At 38.3% G+C, this 21,830-nt stretch overlaps 1 protein-coding gene across 2 annotated transcripts in view; it reads right to left on the reverse strand.

Annotated features, from left to right (window-relative positions):
• SRGAP1 (SLIT-ROBO Rho GTPase activating protein 1) overlaps window positions 1–21,830 on the reverse strand; it is a 257,927-nt gene that overhangs the window by 225,748 nt on the left and 10,349 nt on the right. The gene's annotated exons all lie outside the window — the stretch shown is intronic.

Here is a 21,830-nt window from a genome sequence, read left to right on the forward strand (position 1 = left end):
CTCTTTTCTATTCCCATCGTATGGTGATGTTATTCCATACATGCATCATAAAATATCCATAAATGGTTTACTGTAATGCATCCATGATCTGTAATATCCCATGCAAGCACTTTGATATATTCCAGCCCAGTCATATGTTCACACACCATTGTGTCTACTCCAGAAAATTACTATCTAATCTCAAGAGCTCAATGCCATTGGATTTCAACTAAGGTAAGGTGTGACCCTGACAGTTTCCAGAGAGTCAATGTGACAGCTTTGAAAGTGGCAGCACCGCTGTTGGTTGCTTTCCTACAATGCTATTACACAATCAGCACACACACACACACACACACACACACACACACACACAAAGAAGGATGAGGAAAACAGCTGACTTCCCAAAATACACAGTACATGTTCTTTTGGGTTATGGATATTGAAAAAGTGTTGATAGTAATGTGTTGTTTTGGAGTGACCTCCTCCTCTCCCCCGCCAATCTGGTTATATTTTTGAGAGGGGCCCTAGCAAAGTGAAGAGCGTGCGGATAGAGGACGTCAGGCTGGTGAGAGGCATGGACAGCAGCACACACTCATTCATTCACACATCAATACATTTTCAAGGTGCACCGAGGATGTGCCAGGAGCCAGGGAGCCAAAAACAGAATCAAGGAGTCCCTATCCTCATAAAACCTGCAGTTCTGCGGGGAGAAGTCAGAGAAAACAATGGCAAAACAGCATAACGTGTGGTTTAAGAGAGGTCATGGGGGGTGCTTTCAGATCACAGAAGATGGAGGAGAAACGGAGGACCTGAGATGCCTCCCTCTATGAGGTCTGGGCTCTCAGGGCCAGTCTGGAGCCTGTGAATGGGGGAGGGGGGGTCCGACTGAGGGTCATCCTGGCCTAGAGCAACACCAAGGCTTAGCTCCCTAAGAGAATCCCCAGTTACCTCACACCAAATCACCTTCCACTGGTGGTGGAGGGGGTGGGCTGAACATGGACTTGCGTAAGTAAATAACTTCCACTTGCAGCTGGTGAGTAGTTTTGAAGAAGGGACAAATTCATGATCTACTTACTGACCACTCTGATTCAAGAGTGACTGAGATGGGTTGCTTTTTTGTATTTTAAAAGAATTCCTATGAATTTGCTTTTCCCCAAACCAGTGCTTCTACAAGTGTGACTGCAGATCAGAACAACCGGGCTGCCAGTTCTTTACTACCAGTCCCCAAAGAACTAAGCAGGGAAACACGAGTAAGCATTTAGAAACTTTATGTGTCTACTGGATCTCATTTAAAAAAAGTTGGGGGCTTTGTATGTATCTCTTTGCCATTATTACATTTTTGTAATAATTCATCTTAGTATATTTTATAAAAACACTGATTCATGACAGATTAGAACAAAACAGTCTTTCACCACTGATAGTCTGAGAGGCAGAGCTCCACATAATTTTGAGTGTGTAATTATACATGTGTATTTCCCTCCATCCCTGGAAAAAGAATAAAGAGGGGCACCTGTGTGGCACAGTTGGTTAAGCAACCAACTCTTGGTTTTGGCTCAGGTTGTGATCTCGGGGTCGTGAGATGGGGTCCCGCATCGGGCTCCATGCTCAGCCTGGAGTCTACTTGAGATTCTCTCTCCCTCTCCCTCTGCCCCTCCCACTCATGCTCTCTCTCTCTCTAAAATAAATAAAGAAGTCTTTAAACACACACACACACACACACACACACACACACACACAAAGAATATAAAATAACAAAAAGGTTTGTAAAAAAGCACGTAGCCTTTGGGATAAGATTCTCACCTAAGTTTTTAAGAACTACCATTTATTCAGTTTATCTTTTTCAGGCATTGAGTCTAGCACTCTAAGTACATGAGCTCATTCAATCCTCATGACAACCCAACAAACTAAAAATTATCACTATTTTGCCCATAAGAAAACTGAGCCCCAAGAAAGCCACATCATAAGCCAATGACTTGGGGCAGGGCCACAAGATGACTGTCCCTGAACTGCAGAGCCAAAACTCGATACTGTCTAATATAACTCAAAATCTACTCAGTTATCAATCAGCAGGTGTAATGTCTAACCTCTCAGGCAACCCAAGCATTCCCCATTCCCCTCCCCCTGTCCCTAGAGGAGTGATGGACCTAACTAGAAAAGTTAATTGTCATACAAACTACAACTCTGAGAACAAGAATCTACCTTTCTTTAAAAAACAAACAAAAAATCATACTCTCAATTCTCTACAACAGTAGTTAACAAACTACAAAGCCCCCAACTTTGTCTGTGGGCAAAATTCAGCTCACCTCCTGTTTTTATAAATACGGCTTTCCTGGAATACAGCCATGCCCATCAATCTACACATTGTAATTTATGGCTGGTCTTGGATACAAATGGCAGAGTAAAGCAGTCGTGACAGTGACTGTAAGGCCCACAGCGCCTAAAACGTTCACTTCCTGGCTTTCAACAGAAAAAGTTTGTCAACTCCTTCTCTGTATCAGTAAAACAGGCAACAGCGCAGATTATGAATCGATAAAGTAAGCCCTAATCTCATTTTAGCCAGTAGGATTCAGTGTCTGACATATCCAAACTTCTCTAACGTTGGTTTTAGGCAGAGATGACTTGCATTCTGGATATTTTTTCCTTTGTCAAGTTTTTAGAGCAAAGTATACCAACTAGCTAATTCTCCCAAAGAAAAGTGGCAGAAAGATGGAGGGTTTTAAATAACCCACAACACAGAGAGGCTCTACCATCAACTGTGTAGCAGCCGTGTATAAGAACCATCATGGACTCCAGGCACACATTCTTAGCACTTCCCACATATTTGTGAGGATTTCAGGCAATCCTCCTAATGACCCCCAGAGGGTAAGTCCCCCAGGCCCCTTGAGATTTGGTAACCTGATTAGAATGATGGTGATAAGCTAAGTCAGTGCTCGATATAGAATCTGGTCCCAACACTCTCACTCCGGAGCTCACCCTATCACTTCTCTCTAGCGTTGAGAAAGGACAGCAACATGCAAAAGATTCTACATTAATCTAAATTAATCTCAAAACATAAAGTAACCAGATATACCCCAATTTTTTGAAATGAGAATTTGCTCATATTTTAGACAATCAAAATGAAGTAACCAGGTATTTGCAATGTTACCATAGCCTTTGGAAGCAAATGTTTCACCTGACAATTTTATTTACTTGAATGCATCCATGTTTCTGTTTTAACAAAAGACAGAAAAAAATGTAACTGAGACACATCTTAATTACAGGGGTTTTTTTTGTTCTGATATGAACTGCATTTTCCTATTAGATTATACTTTCCAGAAGAACAATGCCGTTTAAATCCTTCTGAGGGGAAAAATACCTTTTAGCGGGTTTATGTTTGCAAAGAAGTAAAAAAGCATTGGCAGAGTCAAGTTTTCCCAAAGTACATATACATACACCAAATAAGTACAGATTAGAAAACTAAAGGGGCATTCCCAGCCATTATTTTCATTTTCAACATTACTGCTACTTTAGGAGGAGCTGTTCAATTCCTAAGCCTGTTTCATAGGTTGCTTAAGAATTTCTAAGCAGATAAGGAGGCAAACAAAATGATACATACTACAGTGAGAAAATAAATTGCATTTGATCCTAAAAAGTTAAAATACTCTAGTTGGTTATCTATCTGCATAAACAATAAATTCATTGAATCACGTTTGTCTTCAAAATCAGTTTTGACATACATCATTCTGCTTGTCACAGTATTCTAGACAGAAATACTTGTCCCACAGCATCCAGACCACGAAATATCTTGAATTACGTACTTTTGAAACATAATTCTTCATCAAAGGGTTATATGCTTTTTGGAATCTGAGTTCTACAAACACTGTAATTTCACCGTTAAACATATTTACAGGGTCATAAATATTCAAATTATGTAATAAAGATAGTACAAGCAGCTGATAAAATGCGATTAACATTCATTTACAGTAGCTTAGCAGGCTCTGCCAAATGCTACTTCCCATAACAGGCTATGAGGTTCTGATTGCATTAAGCTTCCTGATTATTCTTTTCTATCCTATGGTATTTTAACACTATTTCTGAGATTCCAAAAATCATCATCAAGTGGATTTCAAGATCTTTTGGAATTCATAAGGTCTCTGGTTCATGATATTAAAATTCCTCCCAAGTGCCTATGTTTTCCAAGTTCATATTTCTGAATTTCTTATATTTTTATAAACTATGGTTACTTTCCAATTTTGTGATCTTTCCAGTCTAACTCTATAAAACTGAGACCGTGGATAACAGGTTTTTCAAACTTTTTGTTTGTTTCGTATAAATAAACTCACATTTTTGAAAAAGCACATTACCCTCAATTTCCTCTGGTACATTTCAGATATATTCTGTCTCAGAGATAAACATGATTATTGTGTTTTAAACAATGAACACTGCTATCAGCACGTTACTTTCATTAAGTGAATTTTATCATTTGGTTTCATAAACAGCAGCTGGTTATTTTTGCTGTTTCATTACTTCCTCATAGTGATCAGCAAACCTTGGAAAGTGATTATTTACAATTAAGAAACTTTGTATATTACAGAGACCTCTAAACTTGTAATTGACTACAGATTCCAATTATGTCCTTTTATAGAATTATGGATCTTTGTAAAACCAAACGCACTCCTACTGTCCCACCAAAACACCTTCCAGGCTATTAAAAATGCGCCTATTTCTTGCTTAAGCATGTAACCTAGAACAGTCACAAAGGATGCCTGAGGTAGTAGCTCTGTCATAATCTTTGAGTCCTTCATGTTCTAAAATCTTAAAACTCTACCTTTAAAAAAAGTATTTAGAAGTATTTCAGTGCCAATTTGTACATAAAATACGCCAATAAATACATCTTGGATTCAACAACATGCTATTTATATTTAGCACAGTGCAATTTCCTCATTTACATATATTTCAACACTCATAAGAACATAAAAATTCTCAACTGGGAACAGCTAACATTTTAATAGCCTTCTCACTGGAGACTTTCCTTCTAGGAAACTGAAATAAAAGAAAATACTAGAAATGGGATCTATAAGAGTCTAAACAATTATTTACTGAGTACTTACTCTATACTAGGTAAGTGCTGGAGGCAGCATTTTTGGGATAGGTAATGGACCACAGGGTCTATGGAAAACAGATGTTAAACGAAGAGTTATAAAAAAAAATAACTACCATTAGAGAGGGCTTAAAAATATCTTTCCTATTACAAAAAGTAAATATCACAAAAACAGTAAAATCGTATCTGAGAGCGCACTATGGGGTCAGGCATTATTTTAGTGCTTTAAATGTATTCATTCATTTAATCATCGATGTAATATATATTTGTTATAGAAAACTTGGATAATACAGGAACACATGAAGAAAATTTTAAAAAGTCGCCCATCTCATTTACTCAGAAATAATGACTGTGATAGTCTGGTTTATATCATATTTTATTCACCATAGATTTTTCCCCCCATTTAATGGTATATCTTGAATGGTTTCTCTTGGCTTTTAATACTCTTCAAATACTCTTTTTAATACTCTTTTTAAATACTCTTTTTAATACTCTTGTGTGTGTGTGTGTGTGTGTGTGTGTGTGTGTGTGTGTGTGGTTCCATAATGTTCCAATCCCTCTACATACTATAATTGATTTGATTATTTCCTGACTCTTGGATATTTATGTGGCTTCTAATTATCATTTATTTTTTAAAGAAAACAATGGTGAGCATTATTAAGCATTTTCTTCGTCCACATCTTTAATTATTTCCCTTGGATAGACTTCTAAAAGTAAGATTACAAGGTCCAATTACACTCCAGGAACAGTGCATCAGTTTATACTCCTTCATGAGGAATTATGTTCATCATGCCACACCCTTAACTGAATCAAATATTATCCTAACAAAGTACATTTTCCAACCTGAAAAGTACAATCACATGTCACTGTGTGTGGTCAACCTGTGCAGCAAACATTCCTTAACTATGGTTATATGCATCATTTTTTTTTAAGACAACTTAATTACATGGAATAACATTAAAACTTAGAAAACCCCAAGAGGCAAACATTACATATATATTTTTTTAGAACTTAAGGAAAAGTCAGTTCCCTAATGCAAATACTTCCTGCCAGAAGTCAGGACATTAGGATTTTTTCTCAGACTAAATTCATGTTGAGGCAAAAATGTCAAAATACTGGAAGAAAATTGAAAGAACTGTGATTCCACATACAGAACATACTGATTTAGAAATAATGACTAAAATGAAATAAAATGAAAAATGAAACATTTACCACAGAGACCTGACCATAACAAAAATAAGAAATAGAAACAACTCCACCATGGACAAAAGAAATACACAATGCATAATGCATCATTCCCAAATGAGTCATTACAATTTTTGGAAAAAAGTCAAAGTCATAACTGGAGATACCCTCACCCACAGTGTTTGGCCTTGAATTCTTCTCTGCTTAATATCCCTCAAGAGCCCCGGAATTTGCTAGAAAATGGATACAACAGATAACAGACTCCTTGCATAAATGGACTTACTGGGGGAAAACATTAGGAACAAGAGATGGGGAAAGATTTCACCTTTGCAGAAATGTGCTATTGGATGAAATCTGAAGAGGACATATAAAAAGACCTTAAGAATAAAGAACCAGAGCTGTTCATTGCTGGCTGTGAGTAGTGATGGCAGGACTGGAATTCTGGACAAGACATCTGCTATGTACCCTGGACTGAGTAAGTTCACTTAGGGTCTATGGTACCACCCCCATCACCAAAGTGTTAGGGGAAAGAAATATGCATTCCTCAAGAGGAAAAATTCCAAGGAGGTCCAAAGAAAAATTACCATCAATAACAAAACATTTCCCACATTTCCACTGTCTTTATGTAAAGACACTCAACATAATTTTGCATATTTGTGGGAAAAAAACTCTTTTTTCTGAATTTATGTATTTTATCTGAGGTATATGCTTCTGAACTAAAAGATACGATAGCACACTCTGAAAATGCATTAAAAAATCTGTAAGCACTACATTTCAATAAACTTAACAGTAAGTAACATTTCAGTCATTCTGCAAACAGCTAATTAGTCATTATATGTTCTAGGCACTGTGCTATGTGCCATTAACAGAGTGAAAAATTCTCACTGGATCTCAGGCCTCAGAAAACTCATAGTCTGGCAGGCTAAAAATACATTTAAACACGAGCTAGTGGTTGTCAAAGGGCTTTCACATCTATCAAGAGTTTAAATCCCTGAAAGGGACAGATTTCTCAGAATGAAGATAAAAATCATAATTTTTACCCTCCAGACAGAACATGAAAACGGGATGAAAGAAAGGCCTGTGGAACTAACTGATCCTTTCCTTCTCAATATTTATTTCCAAAGATATACATATGCATTTATTGCATGACTCCATGAAGGAAAAATGGCAAATTAAAAAGAAAACCTACTCTCATTCCTTCTCATTTAGTCCCATATGGCTACAATGCAGTAAAAAGCGACCCATTTGATGTCATATATAATAAAATGTTTTTAAAAGAGTCAAAGCAGGTTTAGCTTTTTTTCTCAAAATGGAAAGAGCTGAAATTTCTTTCTGATAGTGCATCTTTCTATGACTTTTGAAATAACTGAATAAACTTTTAAAAAATCAAGATAATAATCATAATGAGGTAACCAAGCAAATGATGGGATTAAGTTCCAAAGTAACTTCCATTAGTTCTTCAAAAAATTAAAAATAGAACTCTCAAATGATCCAGCAATTCCACTTCTGGGTATATAGCTGAAGGAAACAAAAACACTATTTCAAAGACAGATCCGCACCCCTACGTTCGCTTCAACATTATTTATAATAGCCATGATATAGAAACAACCTAAGTGTCCACTGATGGATAAATGGATAAAGAAAATGTCACACACACACACACACACACACACGCAGGAATATTATTTAGCAAAAAAAAAAAAAAAAAAAAGAATTTTGCCATTTGCAACAACATGGATGGACTCTGAGGGCATTATGCCAAATGAAATAAATCAGAGAGAGAAAGACAAATACCATATGATCTCATGTGGGGAAAAAAGAAAGCTAAACTCATAGAAATAGAGAATAGAATGGTGGTTGTCAGAGGCTGGGGGCTGGGGGAATGGAACGATATTAGTTGAAGAGTACAAACTTGCATACATAAGATGAGTAAGTTCTGGGGCTCTAATATACAGCATGATGATTATAATCACACTGTATTATACACTTGATAGTTGCTCAGAGAGTAAAGCTTAAATGCTCTCACCACAAACCAAAAAACTGTAACTATGTGAAGTGATGGATATGTTAACTAACTTTACTGTAGTAATCATTTTGCAATATATACATGTATGAAATCATTATGTTGTAACACCTTAAATGTAGAGAATGTTATGTCAATTATATCTCAATAAAGCTGGGGGGGAGAAACAGTAACCTCTATTAGCTGATATAATGGAACTATATTAGGGGTAATATAAAATTTGACAAAGATCAACATCAAGCTATATATAGATTTTTAAAAACTTATTTGAAAGGAGACAGGCAAAGCAAGCACATTCATTTGCAACATCCGTTGCATATCTAAAAAGCCACACTTTTACAATGGCTTTAAAAGTGTTATCTAATGTAATGGTCCCAGCAGTGTTCTGAGATGGAGTGCTTTACAAGCAGGGAAACTGAGGCTCGGAAAGGCAAAATAACTTGCCCAAAGTCTTGTTACTAGAAAGTGGTTGAACCTGAACTGAAACTCAGGTCTGATGGCTCCTGGTACTTCAATGCCTCCTACCTAGAATATACAAATCAGGCATGACAAATACTTGTAGGGATAAGAACGAGGATGCTTTTCCATGGGACTATAATCTCAACCGCCTCTTGGCCTGCACAGAGGAGCTCTGAGCATCAGGCGTGACTCTGCACGTGTGTGTGCCTGGTAAACTGTAAGGCACCACGTATGGTGTTACTGGCTCTGTAATGATTTTAAGGGAGGGAGAAGAACCAATGTGTAGAAGCTGCATACAGGGAAGCACACTACGCCTTATAAAAGGAAGAACTTTTTACAGTACACCTCCTTGTACAGGACTGCATGCCTACCTCTCGAAGGGGCAAAAGCCCAATGACTACTTGTCTGAGATTTTGGATGGGTAGGAAGGTGCTCAATTAGATGACCTTAATGCTCGTTCCACTTCCAACGTTCTCCAATGACAAGAACAGCTTAGAACAGAATCCGTCCCATAGGAAAGGAATACCTGTAGTGTTGTTAATCCAACTTTAAAGATGTTCTGGATTATTCTGATGTGCAAAAGACAAACGGCTCAAAAAGAAAGAACTTGGAATAATCATCTACAGAAATAAAAGTACAGACAGTCATCTTTTCACCTCACCCATTCAATCTTTCTTGTCCCAGTGGATGGGGACCCAACTCTTGGATACATTGGAATCAGCAGTCTCCAAACGTGTTTGATGGTACACCCCATAAAGAAAAAGTGAGCATAATCTCAATGTGTTTCCACTTGTATATTTAGAAATTATGTACATGTATTACTGCGCTAATATATTTTGATACTATACACAGAAAAAACACAAGGTTTGAAAGGAGACAAATAATACATGACACTGTTTTCCACCAGATCACCACGCATCTTGTTCTCCCCTCCATAAACCTGATCGTTGACTTCTTTCTCTCACGGGTCATCAAGTCCTCTAGATTCCACTTCTCAGATCTCCTTATCTCTCAATGTTTCCACCCTCAAGGTCAAGGACAGAACTGAAGCCTTCAATAAGCCACTGTAGAGTACAAGACTTTCAAATTGGCCTCCCTCCTCAGGCTTTTCTAGTCTACCCAGCACCCTAGAATCTCATCGTGTCACCCTCAATGGCTTCTCACCTTCCACGAAGTCTAAACTGCTTGAGTGCCATGTAAGAACATCAAGCATAATGGCTGTCATCTCGCTATGTCATCTCTGGCAAAATAAACTTTCCTCAACTTTCTAATCTGGAAAATGGAATTAGCAGCATCCACCTCATGTGTTTCTTGTGAGATTCAAACAAAATAATGCATGCAAAAGACACGTAATACATGCCCCATACACGCCTTTCTATCCTTATCTCTTTACCCTGCTCGAAGCATTTAAAGCACTGATCTAACACCTCCTAAAAAGGAAAAACACAGAATCACTCACTGAAGAGACTCTCCTTTACCTAGAATGCCCTTCCTCTCCTAGAGAACTCCTACTCATCCATCAAGGTTAGCTCAAATGTCTCTTCCATGAGTGTGTATTGTTCTCTCCCAGGCAGAACTAATTTCTTCCTGCACAATGCTCCCATGAATTCAAAACACCTCTAACATACCATTTAGCAAATCTTCGCTTACTTCTCCATCTCTAAATCTAGAGCACAATTGGTAAAAAGACACAGGCTGTGTTTCATTAATCATTAATTCAATGAACACTGACTGAGCAACTGCTATAAGGCAAAGCAGGTGCCTTGATTAAAACACACCTGCGCTTGGAGAGTCTACAGTGTGGTAAAGGAGGTATTCAACAGCTGTTTGTTGGGGGCGCCTGGGTGGCTCAGCTGGTTAAGCGTCTGCCTTTGGCTCAGGTATGATCCCAGGGTCCTGGGATGGAGCCCTGCATCAGGCTCCCTGCTCAGCGGGGAGCCTGCTTCTCCCTTTCCCTCTCCCTCTGCCTGCTGCTCCCCCAGCTTGTGCGTTCACACTCTCTGTCAAATAAATAAAATCTTAAAAAAAAAAAAAAAAGCTGTCTGTTGAATGAATGAATGATACTTAATTCCAGCATGACTGTAAAAGAATTTAAACCAATGACCCAGAATCAAAGTTTAAACTATCTTTTTTTAAAATTTTATTTATTTATTTGAGAGAGAGAGTGAGCAAGAGAGAGCACAAGCCAGGGGGAAAGGCAGAGGGAGTGGGAGAAGCAGACACCCTGCTGAGCAGGGAGCCCAATGTGGGGCTCGATCCCAGGACTCCAGGATCATGAGCTGGGCTGGAGGCAGCCCCTTAACCAACTGAGCCACCTAGGCGCCCCAAGTTTAAACTATCTTAACAATATAATGCAGTCCCGTTATAAGCACATTTAATTTATTGGAATTTAACTATTAACAATATAATGCAGTCCTATTATAAGCACATTTAATTTATTGGAATTTAACCTATTTGATTGTAAGGGACCTGGGGAGGAAGGAAAATCTTTTCCCCTCAATATCCCTTTGCTCTTTCAACTAGACCTTGGCCATACGCAGGTGTGAAGCCGTAACGTATACGCAGGTGTGAAGCCGTAACGTATAAGCAAAAACCAACAAACACGGGTGCCTGACTGGCTCAGTCAGAAGAGCATGGGACTCTTGATCTTGGGGTCATGAGTTCGAGCCCTTTATTGGGTGTAGCAATTACTTAAAACACACATAGACACACACACACACACACACACACACGTTAGTTTTCTGGCTTCTGAGCTTTCACAGATGCAGTTTTTGGTAACGTGGTAACTGGGATTTTCAAGAGTAATTTTGTTTAGTTTTTCTCCTTGTTTGACTTCAGAGCCTAACTCTCACATAAGGTATAATTCTTATGTAACTATTGCTATAGCAATTTCATGAATTATCAGTGGATCCAAGATTTTTTAAAAATCAAATAAAAGCTCTCATGAAACACAATAAAATTTCCTGCTTACAGAAAAACTCCATCCTTACACTAGCCTGAATTAACCATAACCCACAGTAAAAGGTGCACTTCAGTAGCTCCAGAGTTAAGTGTCAGGTCTCCTGACTGTCCTAGGAGATGGTGGCGAAGGTAGGAAATGGAAATGGGCCATAGGAGGTCCTAAAAAGGTTACTTTGCCTTGTGCTCTTTTTCCTTAGTTCAAAAGCACATGCAGATTTGTAAGGAAATTGAAGCTTTATTCCTTAAGGGCTCATCATGTTCCCACTTTAGTTTTCAATTTACCCAGATGTGATGTGAAAAGGTTTTTTTATAATTTGAGAAACTAACGAATTATGACGATTGGGGCGGGGGGAGGGAAGCAAAGCAAGAAGCAGAGGGCTGCGTGCATTTTCTATATTTTTAGTTTAAATTGCCATGATTTGATGTCCATTTACAGGAATTGAGAGCAACTGTAAGAAAGGTAAAGATCTTAGGGAAACAGGGAGTAAAATTAGCATCTAAATTGGCTAACTTAAGGAAGTTACAAAATTGCTTTGATTTTTACAGCAATGGCTCCCAGTGTGATTTCTCTGACCTAAAAGCATCAGCATTACCTGGGTACTTGTTAGAAATGCAAATTCTAGGGCTGGGTGTGGGGCTCAGCAAACTGCTTACACAAACCCTCTAGGTGATTCTGACCTGTGCTGAGAGAGTCTACCAGAAGTCTCAACACCTGCTCAGAGAGGAATAATAGCAACAAAGAGTGAAGTTTTGGGTAAATCTAGAGAACTAGCTAAAGAGATACAACTTCTTTCCCAGGAGAAATCAAGACAGGGCAGGGCCTCTTCACTTAGGCACCAGCAAGGCCTTATGGTGGAGTAACAGGAGAGCTGAGGCAGAGATTCTTATCCCTACGAACAGGGCACTAAATTTAGTAAGAATATTCTGGTTTAGACTTTTAAATATTTCTCTCCCAAAATGTCTTTTCTGTTACATACAAAGAGGCAACCCTCCCATGAGATTCCTCATCAAGAAATCCATTGAGATAGTAAGACAACAATTTCATATTAGTATATAGTTGTTGAACAAAGACTTTAATCTGAATTGATATCAACTCTGTTTATTAAGACAAAAATGGCCATCATTCTTCTCAGCTTTCTGTAAGTTTACAGAGAGTGAGTAACATGAAATCTAAGCATGTAGCCTCTCATAATGCAGCGTCCTTACGTAGCTCTTTGGAATGGATGGTGCACAGGTTTGAATGTGGTGACCCCAACATGTAGTAGCTGTGTGATCTTGGGGAAACTACTGCAAGTTTCTAAGTTTTGAGTTTCATTTTCCCCATCTATAAGGTGACACCAATATGACCTTCCTTAAAGGAAAGACCCTTCTAAATGTGAGCTGCTGGTATTATAAGCAGTGACAGCGATAACTGCAGGCAACATCTGTATTGTAACCAGGCATTCTGCATCAGAGGAGAAGCGTAAGGGTGGACCCAAGCTTTCTTCTGAGTCATTATTAGGGGAGACTAGGTCTTGCTCAAAACAATCAAGTGATAAAGACTTCCATGGAATAGTGAATACCTGTAGGTTAACACACAGGAGAACTCAGAGTGTAGCCAGGGAAGAGCTGCAAGCTGCTATTTCAGGTGTTCTTTAGGAAGGATATAGCCATGCTCAAAGGGAGGAAAGAAACAAACACACGTACTATACAGATACAGCCTGTCTGGAGGCAACAGCTGGAATAACTATGGTTATTCCACAAGCCTTCACCTGTGTGGCAGATGATTTATTTTTGGCGACACTTAACCAACAACTAACTAGCGCAGGTTACTGGTAGAGCAATCTACATCTAGAGCTGCAATCGCACACGCAGAGAAAGCAGAACTCATTAACCCGCAACGCTCTCTAACAACGATGAGGCAACGAATTACAACAAAGTACTTTTTGTAGCTAAATGTCATAAGAAGTTTACCCATACAATTCTATTAAGATTGGGCCCAGCATAGCTTCTGGAGATCGGCTGTCTCCTACTGCTTTTGTAAAGAACCATTAAGATTTACACTTTTAGTGTTTGCTTTGTAAGATTTAAGTCTGTTAAGTAATTTTCATCTCTCTGGAAAGGAGTGAATTTTAAATCATTTAAGAAAAGAACTGCCACTAATTAAAACAATAGCTTCAGGTAGTAATAATAAATAATAATTCCTACAGCAGCTCACTTTTATTGAACACTTACCACTTGCCAAGAGCAGTGCTAAACTCCTTACAGGTATAAACTCATTTATTCCTCACAACAATCTTATAAAATAGATGTAATCATCACACCCATTATCAAACTGGAAAACTGAGGTTCCAGAGGAACCACAATTTGAATTGGATTTATCCAAGATACTAACCTCTATACCACACTGCCTCTCTAAAGGAAGCCCAAGCCCTGAAAATAATGACGTTTAAAGTACCAATGGCCATTGGTACATGGCCACCACTCCTACATTGAAGGACAAGCTTGTTCTCTAAATCAACAAAGAACAAATAATGGTAACAGCTATTAAAAGGATCAGGCAGATCTCAATATCCTTCTATGGAATGCTGCAGACCAATACCACTCCAGTGAAGGTTGGTGAACTGTTCATTCCAGATCCATAATGTGATAAAGAGTTTGTGCCAGAACTTAAATCATTACATCACCACGCACAGCTTAGTTTAGCTGACATTCACTGGTAGCAAGACTTCTGGGATACTCCAAAGGCAAGAGAAACAAAAGATAAAATGAACTTATGGGACTTCATCAAGATAAAAAGCTTCTGCATAGCCAAGGAAACAATAAAAAAACCTAAGAGGCAGCCCACGGAATGGGAGAATATATTTGCAAAGGACACTACAGATAAAGGACTGGTATCCAAGATCTACAAAGAACTTCTCAAACTCAATACACGAGAAACAAATAAACAAATCAAAAAATGGGCAGAAGATATGAACAGACGCTTTTCCAATGAAGACATACAAATGGCTAACAGACACATGAAAAAATGTTCAAAATCATTAGCCATCAGGGAAATTCAAATCAAAACCATACTGAGATACCACCTTACGCCAGTTAGAATGGCAAAAATAGACAAGGCAAGAAACAACAATTACTGGAGAGGATGTGGAGAAAGGGGATCCCTCCTACATTGTTGGTGGGAATGCAAGTTGGTACAGCCACTCTGGAAAACAGTGTGGAGGTCCCTTAAAAAGTTAAAAATTGAGCTACCCTATGACCCAGCCATTGCACTACTGGGTATTTACCCCAAAGATACAGACGTAGTGAAGAGAAGGGCCATATGCACCCCAATGTTCATAGCAGCAATGTCCACAATAGCTAAATCGTGGAAGGAGCCGAGATGCCCTTCAACAGATGACTGGATTAAGAAGATGTGGTCCATATATACAATGGAATATTACTCAGCTATCAGAAAGAACGAGTTCTCAACATTTGCTACAACATGGACGGCACTGGAGGAGATGATGCTAAGTGAAATAAGTCAAGCAGAGAAAGACAATTATCATATGATTTCTCTCATCTATGGAACATAAGAACTAGGATGATCAGTAGGGGAAGAAAGGGATAAAGAAAGGGGGGGTAATCAGAAGGGGGAATGAAACATGAGAGACTATGGACTATGAGAAACAAACTGAGGGCCTCAGAGGGGAGGGGGGTGGGGGACTGGGATAGACCGGTGATGGGTAGTAAGGAGGGCACGTATTGCATGGTGCACTGGGTGTTATACGCAACTAATGAATCATCGAGCTTTACATCGGCATCCGGGGATGTACTGTATGGTGACTAACATAATATAATAAAAAATCATTAAAAAAAAAAAAAAGACTTTTGGGATAAAGAAAGCGGTACCATGATGCACCTTGTCTCCTCATGGACAGGTAACAAATAGTCTGCTTCTCAGCACTGGTCCAGGGACCAACTCTGAGTATCACTGCTATTAGGATATAATGCTGAGCAATACTAACTATTCTGCAAATGACCACATTTGTTAAATAAGTACACAGGGAGATTAATGTATAAATATTATGAATATAAATACAAACAATGCCATTGGAAGTATATACTCCAAACCATTTGAGAATTTCCATTTTTTGCCTTACCAATTCTGTAATTTAGCCAACAAGTTCTTTATAATCATAGAAGTTATATAAATGGGACTTTTAAAAACAACCGTTTTATTTTCTTACTCTTAGTATTTTTAAAATTAACTAAAGCCCGTACTTTATTCAGATGTCCTGAGTTTTTACCTAATGTCTTTTTCCTGTTCCGGGATCCCACGCAAGACACCATATCATATTTATTTATTTTTTTAAATAATAATTTTTTATTATGTTATGTTAGTCACCATACAGTACATCCTTAAGTTTTTGATGTAGCGTTCCATGATTCATTGTTTGCATATAACACCCAGTGCTGCCATATTATATTTAGTCCTCTTGTCTCCTTAGTCTCCTTTTGGCTACTAAGTCTTCCGTAACCTGAAGTTTATTATTACTGCTTTCCGAGCCAGAGTTCATAAAATGGCAATATACTAACATTTTCTGAGCATTTACTGTGTGCCAGTTTGTTTGTTCAACACTTTGTCTTAACAATGCTCTGAGGTAAGCGTAGAGGCCACTTTGAGGCAATAGGCTTGAGCAATGCAAACCTGAGCAAGGCTGAAGGCCCCACAGAGATCACTGAGCTGAATGCAAATAGGTGCATTACGTGACCCTCTCCCACCTTGGAACAGCCATAGGCCCTAACTGACCAATAAGCTACTTATAACCAGGCACAGTTCCTAAGACTGCCAAAAAAGGGGGTCCCCATATGCTTTCCTGAGCCCTGTAACTGTGGCCCCTCACCATTGCCTGGTGGCAGACAGTCTCTCCTCTGCTGCCCTGCCCACTGCTCCCTTGCAGTGCATTCAATAGACTTCTATCTCCTTTGTTCTGTCTTTCACTGCCCTCGCCACCAGCCCCCCTCCACTCAGTATTATTATCTCCATGTTATAGGCAAGGAAGCAAGGCAGGATGGGAGTAAGTAAGTGGCCCACAGTTAAATAGCTGGAGAGTGGCTGGGCCGGGATTCAGACCCCGGCAGCCATAAACTATAAACTCCTATGCTACACAAAACACATCGGTCTATGCGAGCATGCGTATTTCAGAGTATTATGTAGTATCTGAAGATGGGACACGGCAGTATGAGAATGCCAGAAACATCCACTGACCACAAAGGCAATAAAAGTAACTTTTATCGTATTTCACAGTGCACAGAGCTTTCTGCACATTATTTCACAATTTAATTCCAAGACCACTGAGCAATTGCAATGCCTGACAGAAAAGAAACTATAGGGGCGCCTGGGTGGCTCAGTGGGTTGAGCGTCCGACTCTTTTTTGGCACAGGTCACGATCTCAGGGATTTGAGATCAAGCCCTGTGTCAGGTTCCTTGTTCAGCGGAGAGCCTGCTTGAGATGCTCTCTCTCCCTCTGCCCCTCCCTGCCGTGCTCTCTCTCTGTAAAAGGGGAGAGAGAGACGGCAATGCTAACTTAACTGCAGGAAGGAGATGTCCCAGCTTCAAACAAGAGATATCTATTTGTATGTTAGGTATTTGGAGAATGCAGGAAAATGGGTATAATTAAAACTCTAAACTCTAGAAAAACAGTCTGGCAATCTTTCAAACATAAACTTTCGGTGACACATGTGAGAGTCCCCGTAAACACTGTGAATACAATTGCAGCAGAAGTTCAACTTAAAAAAAGAGTGGCCATTTGAAAAGGCATTCATCAGCTCTTCCTCTTTTTGTACCAGGGAGCCCAGAAAACTCTCTTTTCTAGGGGTCACAAAATCTAACAAATTCCCTTTTCTAAAGTTTCAAAACTTGCCAGCTTTGTGCCATGTTATCAGTAAGGAATGCATCAGTCGTCCACAATGATGAAGAGGAACAGGAGAAGTGGGCACAAAGAAGAAATAAGAGCAAATTACTTGAGCTTGAAGGTCCCCCAGAGAATAGCCCTCCACTTTCTGGAGTGTTGCTCAACCCGCACCTTCTGAAACAGGTGGCTCTTCTGACCTTCCTCTCCTCACCTTCCTCTCCTTCAAGGTCAGGCAGCAGGCTGCACTCAGTCCTACAACAGTCACACCTTTGGCTTTGAATTCCAGACTTTCTCCTGATGCTTAGAGATTATAATTGGACTAGACTGTGCTCTAAGTGTAGGCGGTCAGTATGAGGCACAAGAAAAAGCCATCAGTGATCCTCACAGGAGAACTTTTGTGAACTACACTGACCAGACATCAAAATAGGCCACCCGGCCAGGACCTCTGTCAAACAAGATGAGCAGACTGACTTCTTCCTACTTGCTCCCCTTGGTAACTGTTCAGAGGCATAATTCCGTTTCTCAAACATGCTAATTTCACAGCCAGACTAAAATCTGGACTTCCTCAGAAGTAAAAATTGTCTGACTTAAGATAAGCAGACACCTATTGTTCTATCTTAATTGCTAGAGGTCTGAGGGAGGGAGCTGTTTTTATAAGCCACACCTTCAAAATAATAAAGGCAAAGGGCAAAAGTCCAGGGGTCTTCCATAGACCAACTGAGAAAGGAGTTAAAAATGACAGCCCAGAAACTGGAACATCCATCATTTGCGAGAACTGTTGCTGGGACCTCTGTAAATGCTCTTGTGATGCCGGCTCATCTATTCTGCTGTGATGCCAAGAAGGCTGGAGGGTGCTACCTCTTCCAGCGGGCCCTGAATTATTAAAGGTCCCTGCTTTGGAGGAGAATTCCAATGGAGAAGATGGTAGAAGGAGTTCTGCAAGAAAAGAGAAACTGTCACCTGCAAACTGCAAGAACGAAAGAGCAGAGTCTGAATAGCAGTAACAGCAAAACCCCAGAGACTTTCCAACAGCAGCTCAGATTACTGATAAAATGTGGATGTTTTCATGCTCTGCCCGTTACTGGAGCCTTCACTATACATGTCCATCCCTAGAAGTCATATATCCTGGAGTTTTCCAGGTGCAGATGCAAACCTATATGTGAAGAATTTAAAACTGTTAGTGTAATATTATTTGCTCTCTTGATGTGTATATCCTCCTCCGTGTATTGATACTGGATTACAAACATTACTCTAGGTGGTAAGGACCAGATCCTATAGTACTCTTTAGGAAAAAACACAAGACTAGTTCTTCTCACAGTAGCTTGAACTATATATTCTATAGGATTATTGTGCCAAAATAGAAATCAATACTGGAAACATTTAAAATAATTGTCTGAAAGGGACTAAGCAGATATTAAAAGTTCTCATCACAGGGCACCTGGTCAGCTCAGTTGGAAAAGCATGCAACTCTTGATCTTGGGGTTGTGAATTTGAGCCCCATGTCGGGGACAGAGTTTACTTCAAAAAAGAAAGTTCTCATCACAAGAAAAAAAAATCTAACGACGTGTGGTAATGGATGTTAATTAGACTTATAGTCATGATTATTTTGCAATATTTACATCATTATGTTGTACACCTGAAACGAATGTTATATGTCAATTAAATCTCATTAATAAAAATTATAATATATTGACAGCTTCAAAAAATGAATATTAGACTTCTGTTTCCTACAGTACATTAAAGTTAGATAGATACCCCAGACTGACCCTTCTGGTTGAAACTAAAATGCAGGATAAAGTGGTTTTAAAATATGATTTAATTATATCACCAGCTTTCACATAAGAAAGGAATTTTAAAAGCCCCAAACAAGATAAAGTCAGGATAAAATAGATCAATGATAATAAGTGCTATGGAGAGATACAAAGCAGGAGAAGGAGATGGAAAGGGCCAGGGGAGGATGCGGCTTATAATCTTCAATAGTATACAAGATTTACGACAAAGAAAATCAATGCAGTTAAGTTAGAAATCAGTAACGAAATAACTGAAATAACTCTTTATATCTGGAAAATTATAAACACATTTTTAAAAGATCATGAGTTACAGGCAAAAATCATAATGGAAATTAGAAAATGCACAGAACTGAAAGATGACTAGACACTACATATAAAACTTCGTAGAACACAGGTACAGCAATGCTTAGAGGAAATTTTATTCACTTACATATTAACATTAGAAAAGAAGCAAAATAAGAACCTGGAAAATAAGTAAGAACTTTAAAACAATGGCAAAATAATGCTCACCAAAAAAGTAAAAGGAAGAGAATAATGGAGAATAAACTAGTGAAACAGGAAACGAAGATACAATATAGCAAATCAAGGAAGCAAAAAACTTGTTCTTTAAAAAACTAATAAAATAATCATACCTCTGGCAAAGTCAATCAAGGAAAAATGGGGAAAATGCACATGGACAATTGTTATTAATAGAAAAGAGGCATAACTGCAGATGATGCAGAAATCAAAAATATATGAGAATATTATAAACGATGTTAGGCCAGTCAATCAGAAAATGTGTAAATGTAGAAGCAATAACAAATGTTTTTTCTTGATGAAAGCACTAGACCTAGATAGCTTTACTGATGAGTCCTACTAAACATTTGAGTCAGACAATTCCAATCTTACATGAAATCCTCCAGAGAATAGTAAAAGAGGAAAAAATCCCCAACTAATTTCAAACACTATTACTCTCAAATCACAATGTAATTATATTTTTTTAAAAAGATAAATTAAATATCCCCACTTTTTTTGTTTTAATTTAAAAGCATACTCCTATATGCCTCATGGGTCAAAGAAGAAACTATTATGAGGAATTAAAAATACTTAGAACTTAATTCTAATGAACTTTGCATATCAAATCTTATAAGATGTAGCACAGGTGATATTTTAAGGAGAATTATCATAAATATTTATAAGGAACAAAGAACAGATGCCTGTGTTAGGAATAACACTTACATTAGAAATAACACTTATATTAGGGAAAAAATATTGTCTTAAATGCTTATAGTATCAAAAAAGGATAAAAATAAATGCGTCATGCATCCAACTTAAGAAAAAATAAAGAAATAAACCTAAAGAAAATCAGAAAGGTGGTAGTAAAGATAAAAGCAATAATCAATAAAAAGAAAAACCAGTAAAAACAGACAAACCCCTTTTAAGATTCAGCAAGAAAGAGATAAAGCAAAAAAAAAAAAAGTTAATAATATTTTGAATTCAATACGGATCAGCCACTTTAAAAAAAAATAAGAGAATACCATCATTAACATATCAATATATTTGAAAACATAAAGTGGACAAACTTCTGGAAAAAATATAACTTATCCAAACTGATGCCAGAAGGAATAGAAAGAATAAAAAATCCTACAACTAATAAAGAAAATGACTAACTGCTGATGACTTAAAAAGCTTTTCTGATGCCAGAAGAAATAGAATATATAATCCTATAACTAGTGAAGAAAATGACTAACTGCTGATGAATTAAAAAGTTCTTCTGATGCCAGAAGAAACAGAAAGAATAAGTAATCCTATAACTAATAAAGAAAATAACTGTCAATGAGTTAAAAAGTTCTTCACACAAAGTAAATACCTAGACCCAGACAAATAGTTCTACCAAACTTTCAAGGAAAGAATATTCCAAAATGTCAAACTTCCATAAAGTAGAAAAAAAAATACTCTTAACACATTCTGTGAGGCTGGTATAAGAGATATGAACCCAGACAAGGACATTATTAGAAAGGAAAACCGTAGGCCTGTTTCATTCAAGAATTGAGAGGCAAGGGGCGCCTGGGTGGCACAGCGGTTAAGCATCTGCCTTTAGCTCAGGGCGTGATCCTGGCGTTATGGGATCGAGTCCCACATCAGGCTCTTCAGCTATGAGCCTGCTTCTTCCTCTCCCACTCCCCCTGCTTGTGTTCCCTCTCTCTCTGGCTGTCTCTATCTCTGTCGAATAAATAAATAAAATCTTAAAAAAAAAAAAAAAAGAATTGAGAGGCAAAACCCCCTAAATATTGGCAAACTGAATCCAACTGTTTTTATCTTTTTTTAAATTGTTACTTTTTATTTATTTTTTTAAGTGGGCTCCACATGGGACTTAAACTCACAAGCCTGAGTTTAAGACCTGAGCTGAGATCAAGGGCCGTATGCTTAATTGACTGAGCCACCCAGGTGCTCCCCAACTATTTTTATATACATAAAATACAATGATGAAGACAGGT

This window comes from Ursus americanus, chromosome 17 (genome assembly GCF_024610735.1).
Source record: "Ursus americanus isolate L20-20 chromosome 17, mUrsAme1.1.p, whole genome shotgun sequence".
NCBI classification, from domain to species: domain Eukaryota; kingdom Metazoa; phylum Chordata; class Mammalia; order Carnivora; family Ursidae; genus Ursus; species Ursus americanus.